Source organism: Oncorhynchus mykiss, chromosome 14, assembly GCF_057628025.1.
Source record: "Oncorhynchus mykiss isolate SJ-2025 chromosome 14, ASM5762802v1, whole genome shotgun sequence".
NCBI lineage: Eukaryota > Metazoa > Chordata > Actinopteri > Salmoniformes > Salmonidae > Oncorhynchus > Oncorhynchus mykiss.
In genome coordinates this window covers 5049859-5067989 of record NC_143035.1, presented here as the reverse complement: position 1 = coordinate 5067989, position 18131 = coordinate 5049859, and the positions used below count along the sequence as shown (strand labels likewise).

The 18131-nt window shown below is 42.8% G+C and overlaps 1 long non-coding RNA gene across 1 annotated transcript; it reads right to left on the bottom strand.

The window, feature by feature from the left end:
• Nucleotides 1–7968: 7968 nt before the first annotated feature.
• LOC110488588 (uncharacterized) lies at nucleotides 7969–14904 on the bottom strand. The gene is made up of 3 exons (XR_002468449.3): nucleotides 14716–14904; nucleotides 14074–14222; nucleotides 7969–8190 (listed from the first exon to the last, which is right to left on the bottom strand). It is a non-coding gene; the product is annotated as an uncharacterized LOC110488588 (long non-coding RNA).
• Nucleotides 14905–18131: the final 3227 nt, after the last annotated feature.

Sequence of the window (18131 nt, the reverse complement as noted above, 5' to 3'; positions counted from 1 at the left end):
TGCCCTTTAAGCTTCGAACATCAACCCCGCTCCCCCCCATCTCCTAACCCGCCTAAACCCCGCCGCCCTGCTAACCTGTCAACGCAGAGAATGGAGAAAACCGTCAGGACACAAACTACAGCCACACTGAACAAACAAGGACTGGAGAGAGAGAGAGAGAGAGAGAGAGAGAGAGAGAATGAGGAGAGAGAGAGAGAGAGAGAGAGAGAGAGAGAGAGAGAGAGAGAGAGAGAGAGAGAGAGAGAGAGAGAGAGAGAGAGAGAGAGAGAGAGAGAGAGAGAGAGAGAGAGAGAGAGAGAGAGAGAGAGAGAGAGAGAGAGAGAGAGAGAGAGAGAGAGAGAGAGAGAGAGAGAGAGAGAGAGAGAGAGAGAGAGGGGGAGAGGAAGAGAATGGGGAGAGAGAAGGAGAGGAAAGGGAAGAGAGAGATTTGCAGTGTAAGTAGTAGCTGAGCAATGGAACGTAGCAGGAGGTGCAATGCACGTGGCTCTGAAGCTAATGAGGGTGGGATCTGTGGAAAGAGAAGACAAAGCGATAGAAAGGAAGGAAGAGGGAGACTGTTAGATCCAGGTTGTGAGAAAGAAAAGTACATATCGACCCAGTAAATGTGCGAAAATACTTGAAACAAAACTCTCAGGAAAAAAAGGGTTTGTTTAGGGTACAGTATTGTTCCCCTGGGGTACAAAAAAAAATGAGAAATACACATAATGTACCTTTGGAGGTGGTTGGTAGACTTCGGCACTTTTTACGGCACACGTGCGGATGATCGAGTAAAAACGGTAACTTACCCAATATTTGGAATAAAAAAGTACAATCATGGGAGGCGTGGCTTAATGGGGGTGTGGCTTTCGGTTAGTTACTTTTGTCCACTTCTGAGTGGAGGTGTTGTAACAGTTGAACTGGTCCCTGGTCATGAGCATGTCTGCTGCCAAGTCTTTATAAAGGCTTATAAGAGCATGTGACAATAAAGAGCTGTAATTAATATCGTAGTGACCTTAACTGAGAAACCTTGCCAAGAAGTACAGCCTTCTTGGCGTAATGAAGGTGTTAGCTTGACAGTCGCTGGACCCAGGTCCGAGTACTGGTCAGAGATATCCCCTGGATTTTCTGAAATGGTGTCAGAAGTGGAATGGCGGAGAGTTTTTTTTTTACACATTAGGGGACTGGGTATAGAGAATAGGTCAATTTTTGCCACTTAAAGGGAGAGCTCACTCAAATTCCAAAATTACACATTGGTTTCTTTACCCTGGGAAGATCTCAATTGCATACTCCTCATGTCCTCTCCTTTCTATTCATCTCCTTCTCAAACCCCATTTGAGGAGAAGGTCACAGGGGAAAAACCTCTGGCTTTCTCATCCATTGGGTTTTGAGAAGGAGACGAGGAGAGAGGCCGCGAGGAGTATACAACTGAGATCTTCCCCCTGTAAGCAGTATATGGACAAGGTATGACAGCAATTCAAGCTGTCCACATGCTAACACCGATTTAGCATTTGTGGCACAAATCCCATTTAAGTCATGGGAACAATATTAGCATTTTCCGCGCATCATGTTCAAATCATCCAAAAGCATCTCTAATTTATTGCAAACTCAACAAAGTCACTTATAGATGATTTGAACATGATGCGCAAAAAAATGCTTATATCGGTTCAATGAACACACACACACACACATACACACACACTTGGCAAACGAGAACAGAGAGTACAGGACTCTATTAGATAGTCACTATCCCACTTTGGCAGTCATTGTTCCATTGTACTTTTTAATATAATAATCTGCCTTTTGATTTGCTGCATGGTTTTCCCGGGGCCCTGAGAAAGACAGGGTTAGATTAGCATCCTGTCAATGTGCATGGGGGGACAGAACAGCAACAGCTGAGGTGAAATGACTTGTGTCAGGTCTACGCTACATCCTCGCCATGCACACACACCCCCGAGCAGCGAGTGCAATCACATTCCTCGCATGCGTAAAACTGATTATGAAGATTTTTTGTAAATTTTTTAAATATTTTTTTTAGCTTTTTCGATTTCTGCCACGGGACGCGGACATGCCGAGTCATCCAAGCAATTCCACACGAGCAGATGGACAATATTCAGAGCTCTCTCACTCCAACCATGACCAATGCCTCTCCTCTCATCTCTGCTCTTGTCTCTCCCCATCTCTGCGGGGTCAGAAGAGACAAAGCAGAGTTGCATGGGGGACGTGATTCCTCACGCTTCTGTCGTTTGACTCAGGTTGCGTGAGTGTCATCCCCTCTCCCGTTTATAATAATAGTATGATTATTTCGAATAATCCCCCTCTCCTCTCCTCTAGGAGTGGAGGTTCTGTCCTTCACTGTTACTGCTCTGTGTGCACCTCTCACTCCTTCCCTCTCTCTTTCTGCCTGTCTTTCTGCCTGTCTTTCTGCCCGTCTTTCTGCCCATCTTTCTGCTTGTCTTTCTGCCCATCTTTCTGCCCGTCTTTCTGCCTGTCTTTCTGTCTATATCCTTCTCTCATTCCCTCTTTCTCCCTGCTCCTCTCCATCCCTCTCTCCTTCTCTCACGGTTGTATAGTAATTGAATTATGCACCCTGGGGTGACTTTATGGGGTCCTGGATGGGCCCTGTCACCAACAACCGTAGATGCCCCTTACTCTCTGTTCTTTCGCCCTGTTCGCCCTGCTGCTGTGCTGTCTCCTTGCATTACTCACCAGACACAGAGAGAAGGAGAGGGAAGGAAAAGAGCGAAGGTAACCAGTGACCTGACAGCAGCCCTAATACCCTGGAATACAAAACGTATACGGCGAGTCCTGCAGATGGCAGTGCTTGGAGCAGTATGTTTGTGTGTGTGAGTGTGTGTGTGTGCGTGTGAGTGTGTTTGTGAGAGAGTGTGTGTGTGCGTGTGAGTGTGTAACAGCAGTCGTTTAGAGGGAGAAGAGGCCTGCCCTGGTGACCTGACTGTTGTTATTTTGAGGGCAAAACATACCCCGATCATAATTTCCCTACTCCCTGTTGTACCACTTATCATCTAACCCATCTCTCTCTCTCTCTCTCTCTCCCTCTCCATTTCTCCCTCTGTCTTCCATTGTCTTATTCCCTTTTTCCAGTCTAACTTCAGTTCTGTTACATTCACATGTTGGCCGTTAATATACGCTACACACAGGTGTGCTACAGGTGTGCTACAACAGGTGTTGTTGCATGAAGCAAAGCTCTCCTTTCTTTGGTCCGCCCGCTTTAACATTGTACTATTCCTGCTCCAGAACACTACACACAGATTACCATCTGTGTATGGTAGAACTGGCTCGTTCTAATTGCCATGAGAGTAAAAAAACGACACGTCTCCAGAAAAACAGGCAAAGCATGCCACATACAGTATGGTAGGTTGAGAGCGAGGCAGAGGAACAGAGGCTATTGAAACAGGCTTGTTAAAATGACACAGTCTTAATGACTCCCGACGTCCTTCCACTAACAACATGAATAAAGTCATGGAACCCAGGACCCAGGCCTCATGAATAATGGGTTAGAGCTGAGCTGAGCGCCAGCCGGGTGCGGGAGCGTGATGCGTGGCGCTGCCTGGCACAGCGTACTTCAGATGTGTGTAATTAATGCTTGGATTAAGGCACTGACAACGCTGGCCTGCTGTGGGGGGGGGGGGGGGGGGAGCGATAGCGAGAGCGAGATCTGCATCTGTTGTTAGGTGAAAGAGAACACTAACGACTGATGCAATAGTACAGACAAGGGGCTCTATTGAATCTGTATCTTTAAAGGGCAAAAGGCTTCGTGATAGTAATGCAAAGGTAATTTACAATTGAGCAGACATATGCAGCGTTTACCGTGAACGCAGCGTTTACCGTGAACGCAGCCTCCGCAAACACGGGAACATTGCCTTTACATTTCTATCATGCTGTAACACTGTATGTCCACAAAACGGAGGCAAAGTCAAATCTCCATTGTATTGATGTCTTTATCTCGTTGAAATGTTTTGAAAGGTGCCATATTCTGTCCATTGTGTGTGTAACATGTACTCAGTGTGCGGTATATATTCTGTGCTTTCAATTGTTCCATTGAACAGTGGAGTCCGTTCTTTAAGTCCAGGTGCTGAATGTCTGTGACTGACCTTGTGGTTCGCATACCTTTACTAGCGTAGCTCCTTGCGAGCACTACTGAGTGATGGATGGCTCTCGGAATAGACTCAAACTCTCGTTCCCAAAGAAACCAGAAATTGCCATCAGAGAAAGGCACTTAGACTGACTTTGAATGGAAGGAGAAGCTTTAAGGTCGAATCGTCAATGTCCTGTTCAAGAGACCGTTACACATGAAGCTGAGGGACTGATTAGTTAAAGAGAAGGTCCACAGAGAAAAGATAAGCAGACAAGTCTGGCAAGTTTGTTCACAAAGTGAACAAAACATATTTAGCAGGAAAAGTATTGGTTGATCAAAGTCCATTGTATGATTCAAATTGTGTAATTAGAACAGTTTCTTCTGTTTGAAGGCTGAAGTAAACTTGATGTTTTCAGGAACGACTCAAGCCCCGAAGGGAGAGTCAGTTAATATGGTTATCCCTTGGGTCACTTCACAAACGAAGCCCCATTAACTGAAAGGGGAAAATTAGAGCCTGAAAGGAAGAAATGTAAAAGAAAACAAGAAAACTCAGTGGGCCAGCACTAAGTGAGAACATTGCTATCAGTGGTCTAATTAATCACAATAACATGTGTCTATCTGTCTGCGTAGTTTTGTCCAGGGGAGGAGACAGAGAGCCAAGGAAACACTAAGAGGAAAGGAGATGAGTTGAGGGGAGATGGATGCTCCTTCAGAAACATTCTCAATGTCTGTTCTATGCGACGCTGTGGTCGAGGGTCTCACTCTCCGTTGACAGGACAAAGCATTCAACATTTTATAAAATTTCTAAGACAAAACTGCCCCCTCGATATCAATCGACTTTTCTGACATATAGTTGGTTTGTTGTAGAGGCAGTGCTCAGAAAAGAAGGGTATGGTTAAACATGTCAGTCGACACAATGCACATAGACACTGCCACTTTTTTTGGGGCTCCCCAATACACATATCCACCTTACCGCCAATAGGGGGTGCTATTTATTTTTATTTTCTCCTCCAGTGGGTGTCAGTGAACTCTGTCAGTCTGAGACCTACCCTGGCTGGGAACCCTGTAGACCTAGTGGGACATGCAGGCATCGAGAGAACCACCCAACCCTCACTGCACTCCTGCACCTAGTTATACACTACACCCCGGCCACCACCACCCTGAGATTATATATGAATCATGCTTATTGTCAGATGCTGTTACTAGGTCCCCCCCCCCCATCGCCTCGCCCCTCAGATCACATTATATAAACTGCTGGTTATGTAAGGAGGTAGTTGTAACCCCTAGTGAGATGCAGTGATGGGGCACATGCAGTTCACTATTCATCTAGTGAGCGTTTTAGTGTCTTACTTTAGAGATGCAGAGTAAATGAAGATGTTTCGGTTGGAGGTATAGCTACAGAGCAAAGGAGGATGTATTACTCACGTAGTCCGGCCAAGGTGCACGCTAGTAATGAAAACACTGGATATTTAGGCATTCTTAGAGAGCACAACAGAGAGACCGAGTGAGAGTGAGAAAGAAGAAGAGGGAAAGAGAGAGCGAGAAACACAGAGTGAAACAGATAGCAGACATCAGAGAGAGAGAGTCTGCTGTCGGGCCCATTTGCTTGCTGTTGTTGCGCCAAAGTTGAGAACTGATATCCAATCAGATTACATTTGCTGGAGATGTTTTCATTATGCTGGGAATATCAGTCAATATGTCTGCTTGCCTGGTAAACTGATCCAGGATCTGTGCTTACAGACAACTCACACCCAGACTCAAAAGACCAAAGACTGTATCGCTGCTGTGGGATGAAGTCAGACGTTTCTCGTACGAAAAGATACAGTATAAGCATAGTTTTACCCTCCCTCGGTCTTAACCTTGACCATTACGGAGTAGAACATCAATCTGACCTTTGATCAGTGTCTTGGGGCAACTTCATCCTACTCCGTATCTCTGCAGATCGGGGATGCATAAAGCCTCACTGCTCTCAGGCAACCGGGGCTTCAGGTCTGTCAAAACAGCTTGTCACGATTGTCATCGTCACAATGTTTGTCCCACACACAGCAGAGGGATGATTCCCGTTCATTGAGTCAAAAAAATATGATGTCAACACATTTAGTCATTTGGTTCTAAACCATTAAATGCTTTTGCAAATGTCCTTACTCTCAATACCTTATTTTGAAACCATAAAGAATACAGCATGATTTGAGTGTAATCTCCCACTGTGTGCAAACAGCAGTTGTCAATGACATCGTGCCATTCTACACCAATTAAATGAGTGTTAATATAATTGTATATTATTGCAGAGTTACATTCTGAATACACACGGAAATGATTATAAAACGGGATTGGTGTCGTATGATCTGATCCGTTGTAATAATGGTGCCCAAATGAATAATAGAAAATGCACAGCCAGTTTTCCTTTGCCTCCAGTTGTTTTATTCCCATTGAATTGTACCATAATGCTTTGGGGTGAGGGAACGATCAAGAACAGAGAGACAAAAAAAAAAAGAAACGTAGCAAACTGAGTTATACGTCTACGTTTCTATCAATAAATAAAACCAAAAGGAAAATACTAAAATCCATTATAAGGTTGTCTTCTAAAAGTCAGCCCTTGTAAAGCAGATTAGGGAGTCGGGATCTCAGAGTAACTCTGCGTTTTCCCTCTGACGACGTCTTAAAGATCTGAAGAGCATCAAGAGATATCTAAGAGAAGTACCTTCAGTTTTTTATTCATCTTTTTTTCCCCCCCAATCTTTTTTTCCCCCCGGTGATCAGTGTCGGGAAATGTATTCCTACAGGAATGAGGCGAGTCGGAGTCGTACTCTTCAGTTCGGCTCGGGCTGTCACCGCTCAGTTCAAAACAGTGACATGCAAAACACTCTCATCAGCACCCAAGCTTGCTCTTTGACTCTCTTTTGAACATCAGGGAAACTTGTTCCCAAACAGGTCAGGGTTTTCTCTACATTTTACAGCTACCTAATGGGCCTGAAGAGTAGCTGTGGTTACATTTCATTACTAAAAGTTATTCTCAGTTGTTTTGTGAAGATTTTGGACAACTATGGCTTATTATCTCTTAGTGGATTAGTACTAGTTTATATCATTACACCTCTGTACCAGACAGAAAGCAGAGCTCCAGTGATAACTAAAATCCCAGTCTTAAGCACAAGCACACACACATGCACACGCACGCGCTCTCACACGCACACACACTGTTCACACAATTCTCAAATCCGTAAGAGGACAGCTGCATAGGCGTTTCGGGCTTGGGAAAAATGGATAATGGAATCTGGCCAATCAACTTCCTTTCCTCTGTGACAAACACCTGTTTTTCTGTGTCTGCTGTGGTTTAGGCTAAACACAGAATATGGATGGATGAGAAATATCACTGGGAGATTAATGGACGCATACAGACAGATACTCCGAGGATTAAGACCTACATACAGATCTCATTTCCAGCATGCTGTTTTGTTGATGTCACCCAGTACAGAATACATGATTTTCTGCTTGTATAGGAGTTCGTAGAGTGAACGCGTTAGAATTCAATAGAGATTATGCAAATTATCTTTATTATATATCCTGCCCTTAATTCACCAAACCCTGCCATAATTAACTAACACATCCACCATGAACAAAAAAAAAAAACAGGCACGCATCGGGTATTAAAATCCAAATGTCTCTTTAAAACCTTTTAACTTTCAAACGAGATGATATCACGATGCCGACTAGCTGCTGACGGCCCTTGCCGTGTTTGTCAGTCAGGGATGGAGAGATGGGGGGGGGGGGGAAGGAAGGATGCTGATTTTGAGGAGAAACGATAGATAGCTAACGCATCGGAGGCAGACATCAGCCACTCAATCACTCTAGATCTACCAGAGGACACCAACAGAGAAAACACATTACCCATGTCTTGTTTTGTCGTGTTTATTAGATTCAGAGCTACCGCCGTACACCCCTCCGGGTCATATGACAATCTCCATTCTCTTTTCTTTCCCCAAAGTTTCTCCCAAACTGCTGAGAGTTCTTTTTTTGATTTGGATCTTCTTTTTTTTCCCAGGGTGCTTTTCTGTATCGTATCTCCCCATGAGCCCCTTCATCGGTGACTGCCTGGCGGTGGCAGTGGTGTCAGGGAGCTAACGACAGAGCAGAGACAGACATTAGACACAGGAGAGAGAGACTCGGGAGGTAGAAAGAGAGAGAGCGATACGAAGGAAAGAGCTCATTTGAAGTGCCTGTCTAAGAGTAAAAGAGGGCTCTTTAGAAAAAGAAAAAAAAACAGTATAAGTGAAACACAAAGACATTATCAGGCTCTTTCATTCCTCCGTTTTTTCCAGCAAAGACAAGTAAACACATCTGCATATCTGAGTCATTGGTTCCAAGGGAGCTGTTATGAGCTATGACCTTAAATCTATCCTCTCTTCCTCTGTCTCTCTCTCTCTGTCACTCTCTAGAGTGTATCGCTAAAGCTAGGAATTTAAGCAAACCCTCATTGAATCGAGCCCTATGCCTCTCCTCTCTTTGTTTAGAACTGTGTCCCTAGGTCTCTCCTCTGTTATCGAGGGAGAGACTGTGGTGTGTGTCGGTACCAATTAGTGTCCAGTTGATGGTAAACTGGCATGAGCCGATGTTCTGGAGCGGGCCAAGGCCGGTCAGGGCCTCTGTCTCTGCTGCTACCATCACCTGGAACTACCAAGCGTGCGGGCCCTACGGCCACATCTCAGCCAGGACTACGGTCAACACACACACTTCTAAAAAATACATACACACACACACACACACACAGTCTCTTTTCAACAGTGTTAGAGAATGTATCTTTTATATACAGTATGTGTGTGTGTCTCTTATAAGTATGATCAACTGAACACACTGTTTCAATGACAGACCTTGGCCTGGTCTTCAGTAGCCCTGAAGACCTGCACACTCTCCGCTCTCCTTTAGCCACTGTCACTGTTCTGTCACTGTACATACAGGGAGAATGACTGATCCGTTTCACTTAACCCTGTCACCCTCATTAAACCCCTGGGCCTCCAGGAGCCCAGCTCACAGAGGAGGAAACGAACACCATTGGGTAACTAATAAAAGTGAGGAAGACTGAACAGTTTAGGGTTGTCTCGATTTGTCTCTTTCTCAATTCATTTCAAACGGCTTTATCGGCATGGAAAGTGTTGAACACATACAATGCCAAAGCAAACATAGACATTAGGGATGTGTATCTTTCCCTTTCAAGACGAATGGATACGTGTTTAGTAGAGACATGGGCTCCGATACGATACAGGAATGTTATGTTTTAGTTTGAAATTCATTCTGCGAGATTCGGTTTGATCAGAGCAGTGGTTCCCAAACTTTTTATAGTCTCATACCCCTTCAAACATTCAACCTCCACTTGTGTGCCCTCTCTAGCACCAGGGTCAGTGCACTCTCAAATGTTGTTTTTGGCCATCATTGTAAGATGCCACACATACACTACACAATACATTTACTAAACATTAGAATGAGTGTGAGTTTTTGTCACACCCCGACTTGTAGGAAGTGACAAAGAGCTCTTATAGGACCAGGGCACAAATAATAACGTAATAATAATAAATAATGTTGCTCTTTATTTAGCCATCTTACATATAAAACTTTATTGGTTCATCGAAAATTGTGAATAACTCACCACAGTTTAAGGAGAAGGGTGTGCTTGAAAGGATGAACATAACTCTGCAATGTTGGGTTGTATTGGAGAGAGTCTGTCTTAAATAATTTTCTACACACAGTCTGTGCCTGTATTTAGTTTTCATGCTAGTGAGGGCCGAGAATCAACTCTCACATAGGTACATGGTTGCAAAGGGCATCAGTGTCTTAACAGCACGATTTGCCAAGGCAGGATACTCTGAGCGCAGCCCAATCCAGAAATTTGGCAGTGGCTTCTGATTAAATTCAATTTTCACAGAACCACTTGTTGCAATTTCGATGAGGCTCTCTTGTTCAGATATCGGTAAGTGGACTGAAGGCAGGGCATGAAAGGGATAAGGAATCCAGTTGTTTGTGTCATCCGTTCGGGAAAGTAAATGCGTAATTGCGCACCCAACTCACTCAGGTGCTTCGCTATATCACATTTAACATTGTTCGTAAGCTTGAGTTCATTTGCACACAAAAAATCATACAATGATGGAAAGACCTGTGTGTTGTCCTTGTTAATGCAGACAGAGAACAGCTCCAACTTCTTTATCGTAGCCTCAATTTTGTCCCGCACATTGAATATAGTTGCGGAAAGTCCCTGTAATCCTAGATTCAGATCATTCAGGCGAGAAAAAACATCACCCAGATAGGCCAGTCATGTGAGAAACTCATCATGCAAGCGGTCAGACTAGTGCAAATGATGGTCTGTAAAGAAAACTTTAAGCTTGTCTCTCAACTCAAAAAAACGTGTCAATACTTTGCCCCTCGATAAACAGCGCACTTCTTCTGTATGTTGTAAAAGTGTTACATGGTCGCTGCCCATATCATTGCACTATGCAGAAAACACACCAGAGTTCAGGGGCCTTGCTTTAACAAAGTTAACCATTTTCACTGTAGTGTCCAAAACGTATTTCAAGTTGTCAGGCATTCCCTTGGCAGCAAGAGCCTCTCGGGGGATGCTGCAGTGTACCCAAGTGGCGTCGGGAGCAACTGCTTACATACGCGTTCCCACGCCACTATGTCTCCCTGTCATGGCTTTTGCACCATCAGTACAGACACCAACACATCTTGACCACCAAAGTCCATATTTTGTCACAAAGCTGTCCAGTACTTAATATCCTCTCCTGTTGTCCTGGTCTCCAGTGGTTTGCAGAAGAGGATGTCTTCCTTAATTGACCCCCCCATAAATGTAACGGATGAGTCTGTTGACTCATACAGCTGTATTGCATAGAATTCACTGGCTTGTATGCAAAGCAGAAATTGTTTCAAAACATCTCCTGCCATGTCACTGATGCGTCGTGTGATGAAGGCACTGTCTGTATAGTTTTTCTTGGCCTTTCCCCCCTGCATTGTCCCAGCCATATCCGCGGCAGCAGGAATAATTAAGTCCTCCATAATAGTATGGGGCCTGCCTGTCCTAGCCACTCGGTAGCTCACCATATAAGATGTTTTTAGCCCCTTCTTATTAATGGTATCTGTTGCTTTTATACATGGCTAACTACTTGAAAGTCGTCCTAATTCTCACTCAAAAAATTCCAGTGGCTATTTTTTCAAATTGGCTGATGGTTTAATTTTATTTTTGGCAGTGAAACGAGGCTACTCATGAAAGAAAAAAACCTCTCCCAAATGTATAACCCCGTTGGAAAATATAAATTGACTGTTTGAAAATTTGATTTAAAAAAAAAGTATTATAAAAATAAAAATAAATAAAAAATGTGAATCACATTATTATTTGGCGTACCCCCCCCCCCCCCCCCCCCCCCCCCCGACTGCATTGTTTGGGAATAGCTGGATTAGAGGAACAAATGGAGCTCATCACGAGCAGATGGAGCTCATCATGAGCTGGGCCTCTGTGAGCTGGATCTGTCTCAGCTGACATACAGTGGGGCAAAAAAGTATTTAGTCAGCCACCAATTGTGCAAGTTCTCCCACTTAAAAAGATGAGAGAGGCCTGTAATTTTCATCATAGGTACACTTCAACTATGACAGACAAAATGAGAAAAAAAATCCAGAAAATCACATTGTAGGATTTTTTATTAATTTATTTGCAAATTATGGTGGAAAATACAGTGCCTTGCGAAAGTATTCGGCCCCCTTGAACTTTGCGACCTTTTGCCACATTTCAGGCTTCAAACATAAAGATATAAAATTGTATTTTTTTGTGAAGAATCAACAACAAGTGGGACACAATCATGAAGTGGAACGACATTTATTGGACATTTCAAACTTTTTTAACAAATCAAAAACTGAAAAATTGGGCGTGCAAAATTATTCAGCCCCTTTACTTTCAGTGCAGCAAACTCTCTCCAGAAGTTCCGTCTGGATCTCTGAATGATCCAATGTTGACCTAAATGACTAATGAGGATAAATACAATCCACCTGTGTGTAATCAAGTCTCCGTATAAATGCACCTGCACTGTGATAGTCTCAGAGGTCCGTTAAAAGCGCAGAGAGCATCATGAAGAACAAGGAACACACCAGGCAGGTCCGAGATACTGTTGTGAAGAAGTTTAAAGCCGGATTTGGATACAAAAAGATTTCCCAAGCTTTACACATCCCATAGAGCACTGTGCAAGTGATAATATTGAAATGGAAGGAGTATCAGACCACTGCAAATCTACCAAGACCTGGCCGTCCCTCTAAACTTTCAGCTCATACAAGGAGAAGACTGATCAGAGATGCAGCCAAGAGGCCCATGATCACTCTGGATGAACTGCAGAGATCTACAGCTGAGGTGGGAGACTCTGTCCATAGGACAACAATCAGTCGTATATTGCACAAATCTGGCCTTTATGGAAGAGTGGCAAGAAGAAAGCCATTTCTTAAAGATATCCATAAAAAGTGTCGTTTAAAGTTTGCCACAAGCCACCTGGGAGACACACCAAACATGTGGAAGAAGGTGCTCTGGTCAGATGAAACCAAAATTGAACTTTTTGGCAACAATGCAAAACGTTATGTTTGGCGTAAAAGCAACACAGCTGAACACACCATCCCCACTGTCAAACATGGTGGTGGCAGCATCATGGTTTGGGCCTGCTTTTCTTCAGCAGGGACAGGGAAGATGGTTAAAATTGATGGGAAGATGGATGGAGCCAAATACAGGACCATTCTGGAAGAAAACCTGATGGAGTCTGCAAAAGACCTGAGACTGGGACGGAGATTTGTCTTCCAACAAGATAATGATCCAAAACATAAAGCAAAATCTACAATGGAATGGTTCAAAAATAAACATATCCAGGTGTTAGAATGGCCAAGTCAAAGTCCAGACCTGAATCCAATCGAGAATCTGTGGAAAGAACTGAAAACTGCTGTTCACAAATGCTCTCCATCCAACCTCACTGAGCTCGAGCTGTTTTGCAAGGAGGAATGTGAAAAAATGTCAGTCTCTCGATGTTACTGATGTCTTCCCAGCCTGGTGAAGGTCTACAATTTTGTTTCTGGTGTCCTTTGACAGCTCTTTGCTCTTAGCCATAGTGGAGTTTGGAGTGTGACTGTTTGAGGTTGTGGACAGGTGTCTTTCATACTGATAACAAGTTCAAACAGGTGCCATTAATACAGGTAACGAGTGGAGGACAGAGGAGCCTCTTAAAGAAGAAGTTACAGGTTTGTGAGAGCCAGAAATCTTGCTTGTTTGTAGGTGACCAAATACTTATTTTCCACCATAATTTGCAAATAAATTCATTAAAAATCCTACAATGTGATTTTCTGTATGTCATTGTTGAAGTGTACCTATGATGAAAATGACAGGCCTCTCTCATCTTTTTAAGTGGGAGAACTTGCACAATTGGTGGCTGACTAAATACTTTTTTTGCCCCACTGTATCTCTCTGTGTGTATGTCACAAAATCAAATGGTTTAGACCTTTTGGAAGTTTTTAAGGAATGATCTTCTCTCCTCCTACTTTGAATAATACTTTTAAGATAAATTGGGCTAAACATTTCTTAAAGAATCCAACTTCATCGTGAAATCCCTCATTATATCTTCTCCCGTTTTTGGTGGCTTCATTTGATGTTACTTTGTAACTATAACATTGATAAGATTCCTACAAAATGATCTGATTTGTCCTAGACAAGTATTGTTAGCGTGGTCGTTAATATATAAACATAATTTCCCCCTGCATAGGTATTTCATTTGGAACAGTAAGGATATTTTGTATAGAAACAAGTCTTTATGATGTAACAATCATATCCTGCTGGTGAGACAACTTTTTAATGCAGAAGGATTGTTACTCAATTATGTGGATTTAAAAAAAAATCTTGTTACAATATCCCTGTTACACCTAGAGAGTTCGCCATGATCTTTGATGCTATTCCATCTGGAACTCTCATGTTGTTCAGAGGTGCAACCAGACCTCACCTTCTTGACCTACCCTCCTTAATCCAGTTGACTCTCCAATAGGAACAATGGGATTCTCCTTGCTCCATCAGGACAACAGGTCTGTACGTGCTTTATTTCAAAGGGATATTGTATCCATTCCTTATGTCACAACTTACTGGAATAAATATCTGTTCGGGGAAAAAAACGTGGTTATTACCACACTAATACCTGCTTGTTAACATGGTCAAAGAGGTCTCTTTCAGAATGATCCATAAGTAATACACACTGCGAATCATTACAGGAAGAAACTCAAAAGAGACATTTACATGAACTGTACTTTTTGAGGTGTGCATCCAGAAACAGTGTAAAGATAAAGAAAAAAACATGTTTTACCTCAATCTAATTGTGATAATGGCAAAATGTAATGTTCATAAATGTACATTCACTAATAAAAAAAAAACACTCTTCCACAAGGAATTCGAGCAGTACATTAAGACCATTTCTATATTCTTCTAATAAGAAAGATGTTTAAACAATCAATACATGTGTGTCTTTTAAGGTCTTTGTATAATCTGTCATTTGTTGTACCCCCTAGCATATGTTGTCTTTGACTGTTTGTATACTGGTGTTTCTGCAATACATTGAAAAAATATATTTTTTAAATGAACAAAAAACAATCACCTGTATCATCTGTACCCTGTATATCTTAAAATGACCACAAACACTGATTGTTTAAAGCAAAACTACCAAAACGATTGCTGATGGTGAACCTGAACAATCAAAATAAAATCGAATGTAAGCCGATCTGCATGTACAAGCAGATGGAAGTTGTGTCACTGGAGGTAGCTTAGGCTACAGTTTTCCGGCAACACACAATTTTCAACAGGGCATTGGACAACAATAACCTAGCAAATGACGTTGGTTGTGACGCAACTAATGCAGCCTTAATACTGCCCAATCAATTTCACAAACATTGGAATGCTGTAGGTGACGCGCAAGAGGCGCAAGATCAAGAATCGGCCTACCTCTCGTTGGTCAGCACACGAAGCTGCGCTGGGCGCAGTTTGACTAGGCTACTGAACCTATGGTTGTTCAGGCGTTCAAAATGACTTGTAGATCACTAGCCAGGTTTCCGTTGCAAAATCAATGTACTCAATAATGTTTCTTAGCAAGACAAGGATTGTTCTGACTTTCAACAATGCCTGATTTGCTTCGCTTTGCTTTTCTGGTTGGCTGGATGCAAGTTTCACGATCCAATGTATTTCAGCTCTACAGGAGTGCACGTTTCACCATGGCACGGACTGTGGCAACACGTTGGCACATGAGCATTGTTAGAATATGGCAAATATGATTCAATTCTTGCATCTGCACTCTACCCATAGTGGCTTTTGCACTGAGACGTGAAACAGATACAGTAGGTGGAATGGCATACAGGCTGTAGTCAATTTATGAATGCACAATTTGTCTAAATGCATAATGGAAACACTTAAACCACTTTATTCGACACTCTAGTTAAGGAAAAGTACGGCAAATATATCTTAGTGATGCATAAGAGTAGGAGACTCAGATACAACCTCCTAATAGGTTAAGGTAAGACGACGAAGCGTTGGGAGTCAAGATACACTTTATGTTTATTATGCTTCATACGAGGAATGATGTTTGTGTGCTTGTGTGTGCCTGTGTGAAAGAGAGTGTATGAGCATAGGCGAAGCGGTGCGGCAAAGTATTATATTTTAGAGTGAAAGCTGCTCCTTCATGGAACTCCCTGTCAGCAGTCTATTGTCCATGCGCTCGCCGCCTGTGTGCGCTCTTTCACCGAAACTCACTCTTTCACCGAAACTCGTTTAAACCTGCCTGAAGGCTAATATAAAGGCTGTAGGCTAAAAACAGCCCCATAGCCTTGTAGTCTTATTATACTGAGATTTTGCATGCGCTGCATTCGTTGCCTTCCTTTTAGACAGAATAAATGGCCTGGGTAGCCATTTGATTAGATGTTCGGGAGTCTTATGGTTTGGGGGTAGAAGCTGTTTAGAAGCCTCTTGGACCTAGACTTGGTGCTCTGGTACCTTTTGCCGTGCGGTAGAAGAGAACAGCCTATGACTAGGGTGGCTGGAGTCTGATAATTTTTAGGGCCTTCCTCTTACACCGCCTGGTATAGAGGTCCTGGATTGCAGGAAGCTTGGCCCAATGATGTACTGGGCCGTATGCACTACCCTCTGTAATGCTTTGCGGTTAAGGCGGAGCAGTTGCCATACCAGGCAGTGATGCAACCAGATGCTTTCGATGGTGCAGCTGTAGAACCTTTTGAGGATCTGAGGACCCGTGCCAAATCTTTTCAGTCTCCTGAGGGGGAATAGGTTTTTGTCGTGCCCACTTCTCGACTGTCTTGGTGTGCTTGGACTATGTTAGTTTGTTGGTGATGTGGACACCAAGGAACTTGAAGCTCTCAACCTGCTCCACCACAGCCCCGTCGATGAGAATGGTGTTGGAATCATGCCTGGCCGGGCAGTGAACAATAAGTGAACAAGTAGGCCCATTAGCCTAATTAATGCATTTTGAAGAACCACACAAGTTACATGGCTCTTTCAGTTAGAGCATTCGATTTTGCAAAAGCATACATCATTTTGGATTACTGTGCCCATGAAAACTGTTTTAACATTGTAGCCTAAAATATCAATAATTGGCCTATCCTAAAAGAAAAAACGATTCAAAATGTGTCAGTACAACTGACTAGGTATCCCCCTTTCCCATTGGATTTAGCAAGGCTCTGTGAAGGGCCATTCATTTTCAGCACATAAGGAGTTGATGGCGATTCCTTTTCAGCACTTTATGACTCTTGTTTAGGCTAATTATTGATATTCTAAGATACAATGTCGAAACGGTTTTCATGGGCACAGAAATCTGAAAGAGTCATGTAACTCAGGCTAACAGGCCTACTTGTTGGACGCGCATTTGGTATCCAGCTGTTTAGTCAGGCCTAGGGATACTAGCGACCATCATCAGCTGATCCAGGAAAAATATTTTTCTGAATGACAGTCAAGTGACAAACAGCTTTCGTTATATGGCACGCAATACATTGCGCCAGTGAAAACAGTTCCCCGTTGGAGCCAATCTAATACCTCTACATTTATGTTGATTTTCTGCTATTATCAGAATGATTTACAGAAGGGTATAGAAGATTTAACGGAGAAAGCATCAAGGCAATGAGTTAATGGTTTCATATGTTTTTTTTGTTGTGTGTGGATTGGACACAGAGTCTAGGCTACTGTGCGCAATTGTGTAGGATAGCCTATAGGCTATTGCGCAAAACACCCTACAGTATTTCCCTTTCTATTGTTCAAATCCAATCAAAGTTTATTTGTCACGTGCGCCGAATACAACAGGTGTAGTAGACCTTACAGTGAAATGCTTACTTATAGGCTCTAACCAATAGTGCAAAAAAGGTGTTAGGTGAACAATAGGTAAGTAAAGAAATAAAACAACAGTAAAAAGACAAGCTATATACAGTAGCGAGGCTATAAAAGTAGCGAGGCTACATACAGACACCGGTTAGTCATGCTGATTGAGGTAGTATGCACATGTAGATATGGTTAAAGTGACTATGCATATATGATGAACAGAGTTCAGGACATTTAATGACAACAAACATGTAATATAATATTTTGCCCATATGAACACATTTATTTTAGGTAATAGCCTAAAGAACAGCTACATGATTTAATAAAAATCAACAAACAGACACCTTGTATCACATTCTTTAATAAAATACTCAAAACCAGAAACAGGCAGTAGGCTTCACAGTTTCTCTGCCAGATAGACTGGCAAGGAATCTCCATGTATCTCGACTAGTGTGAGTGCATTGGGGGTCTGCAGGCAGCATAGTACCTTCTGCAAAGCGCGTGTGTTAGAGTGTATATGAGATGCCGTGCAGTATGGTATGTCTGGTTGATTGTGTTCCATAGGTACTTCCTGTGGTATAGTGGCCTTATGCAGCAGAGATGATTCATGACTTTCACTGCCGTTTTCAGAGAGAAAATGTACACAATAAATCTGTCTTTGCCTCACTGTTTGTCAATGTCACCACATACGCACGCACG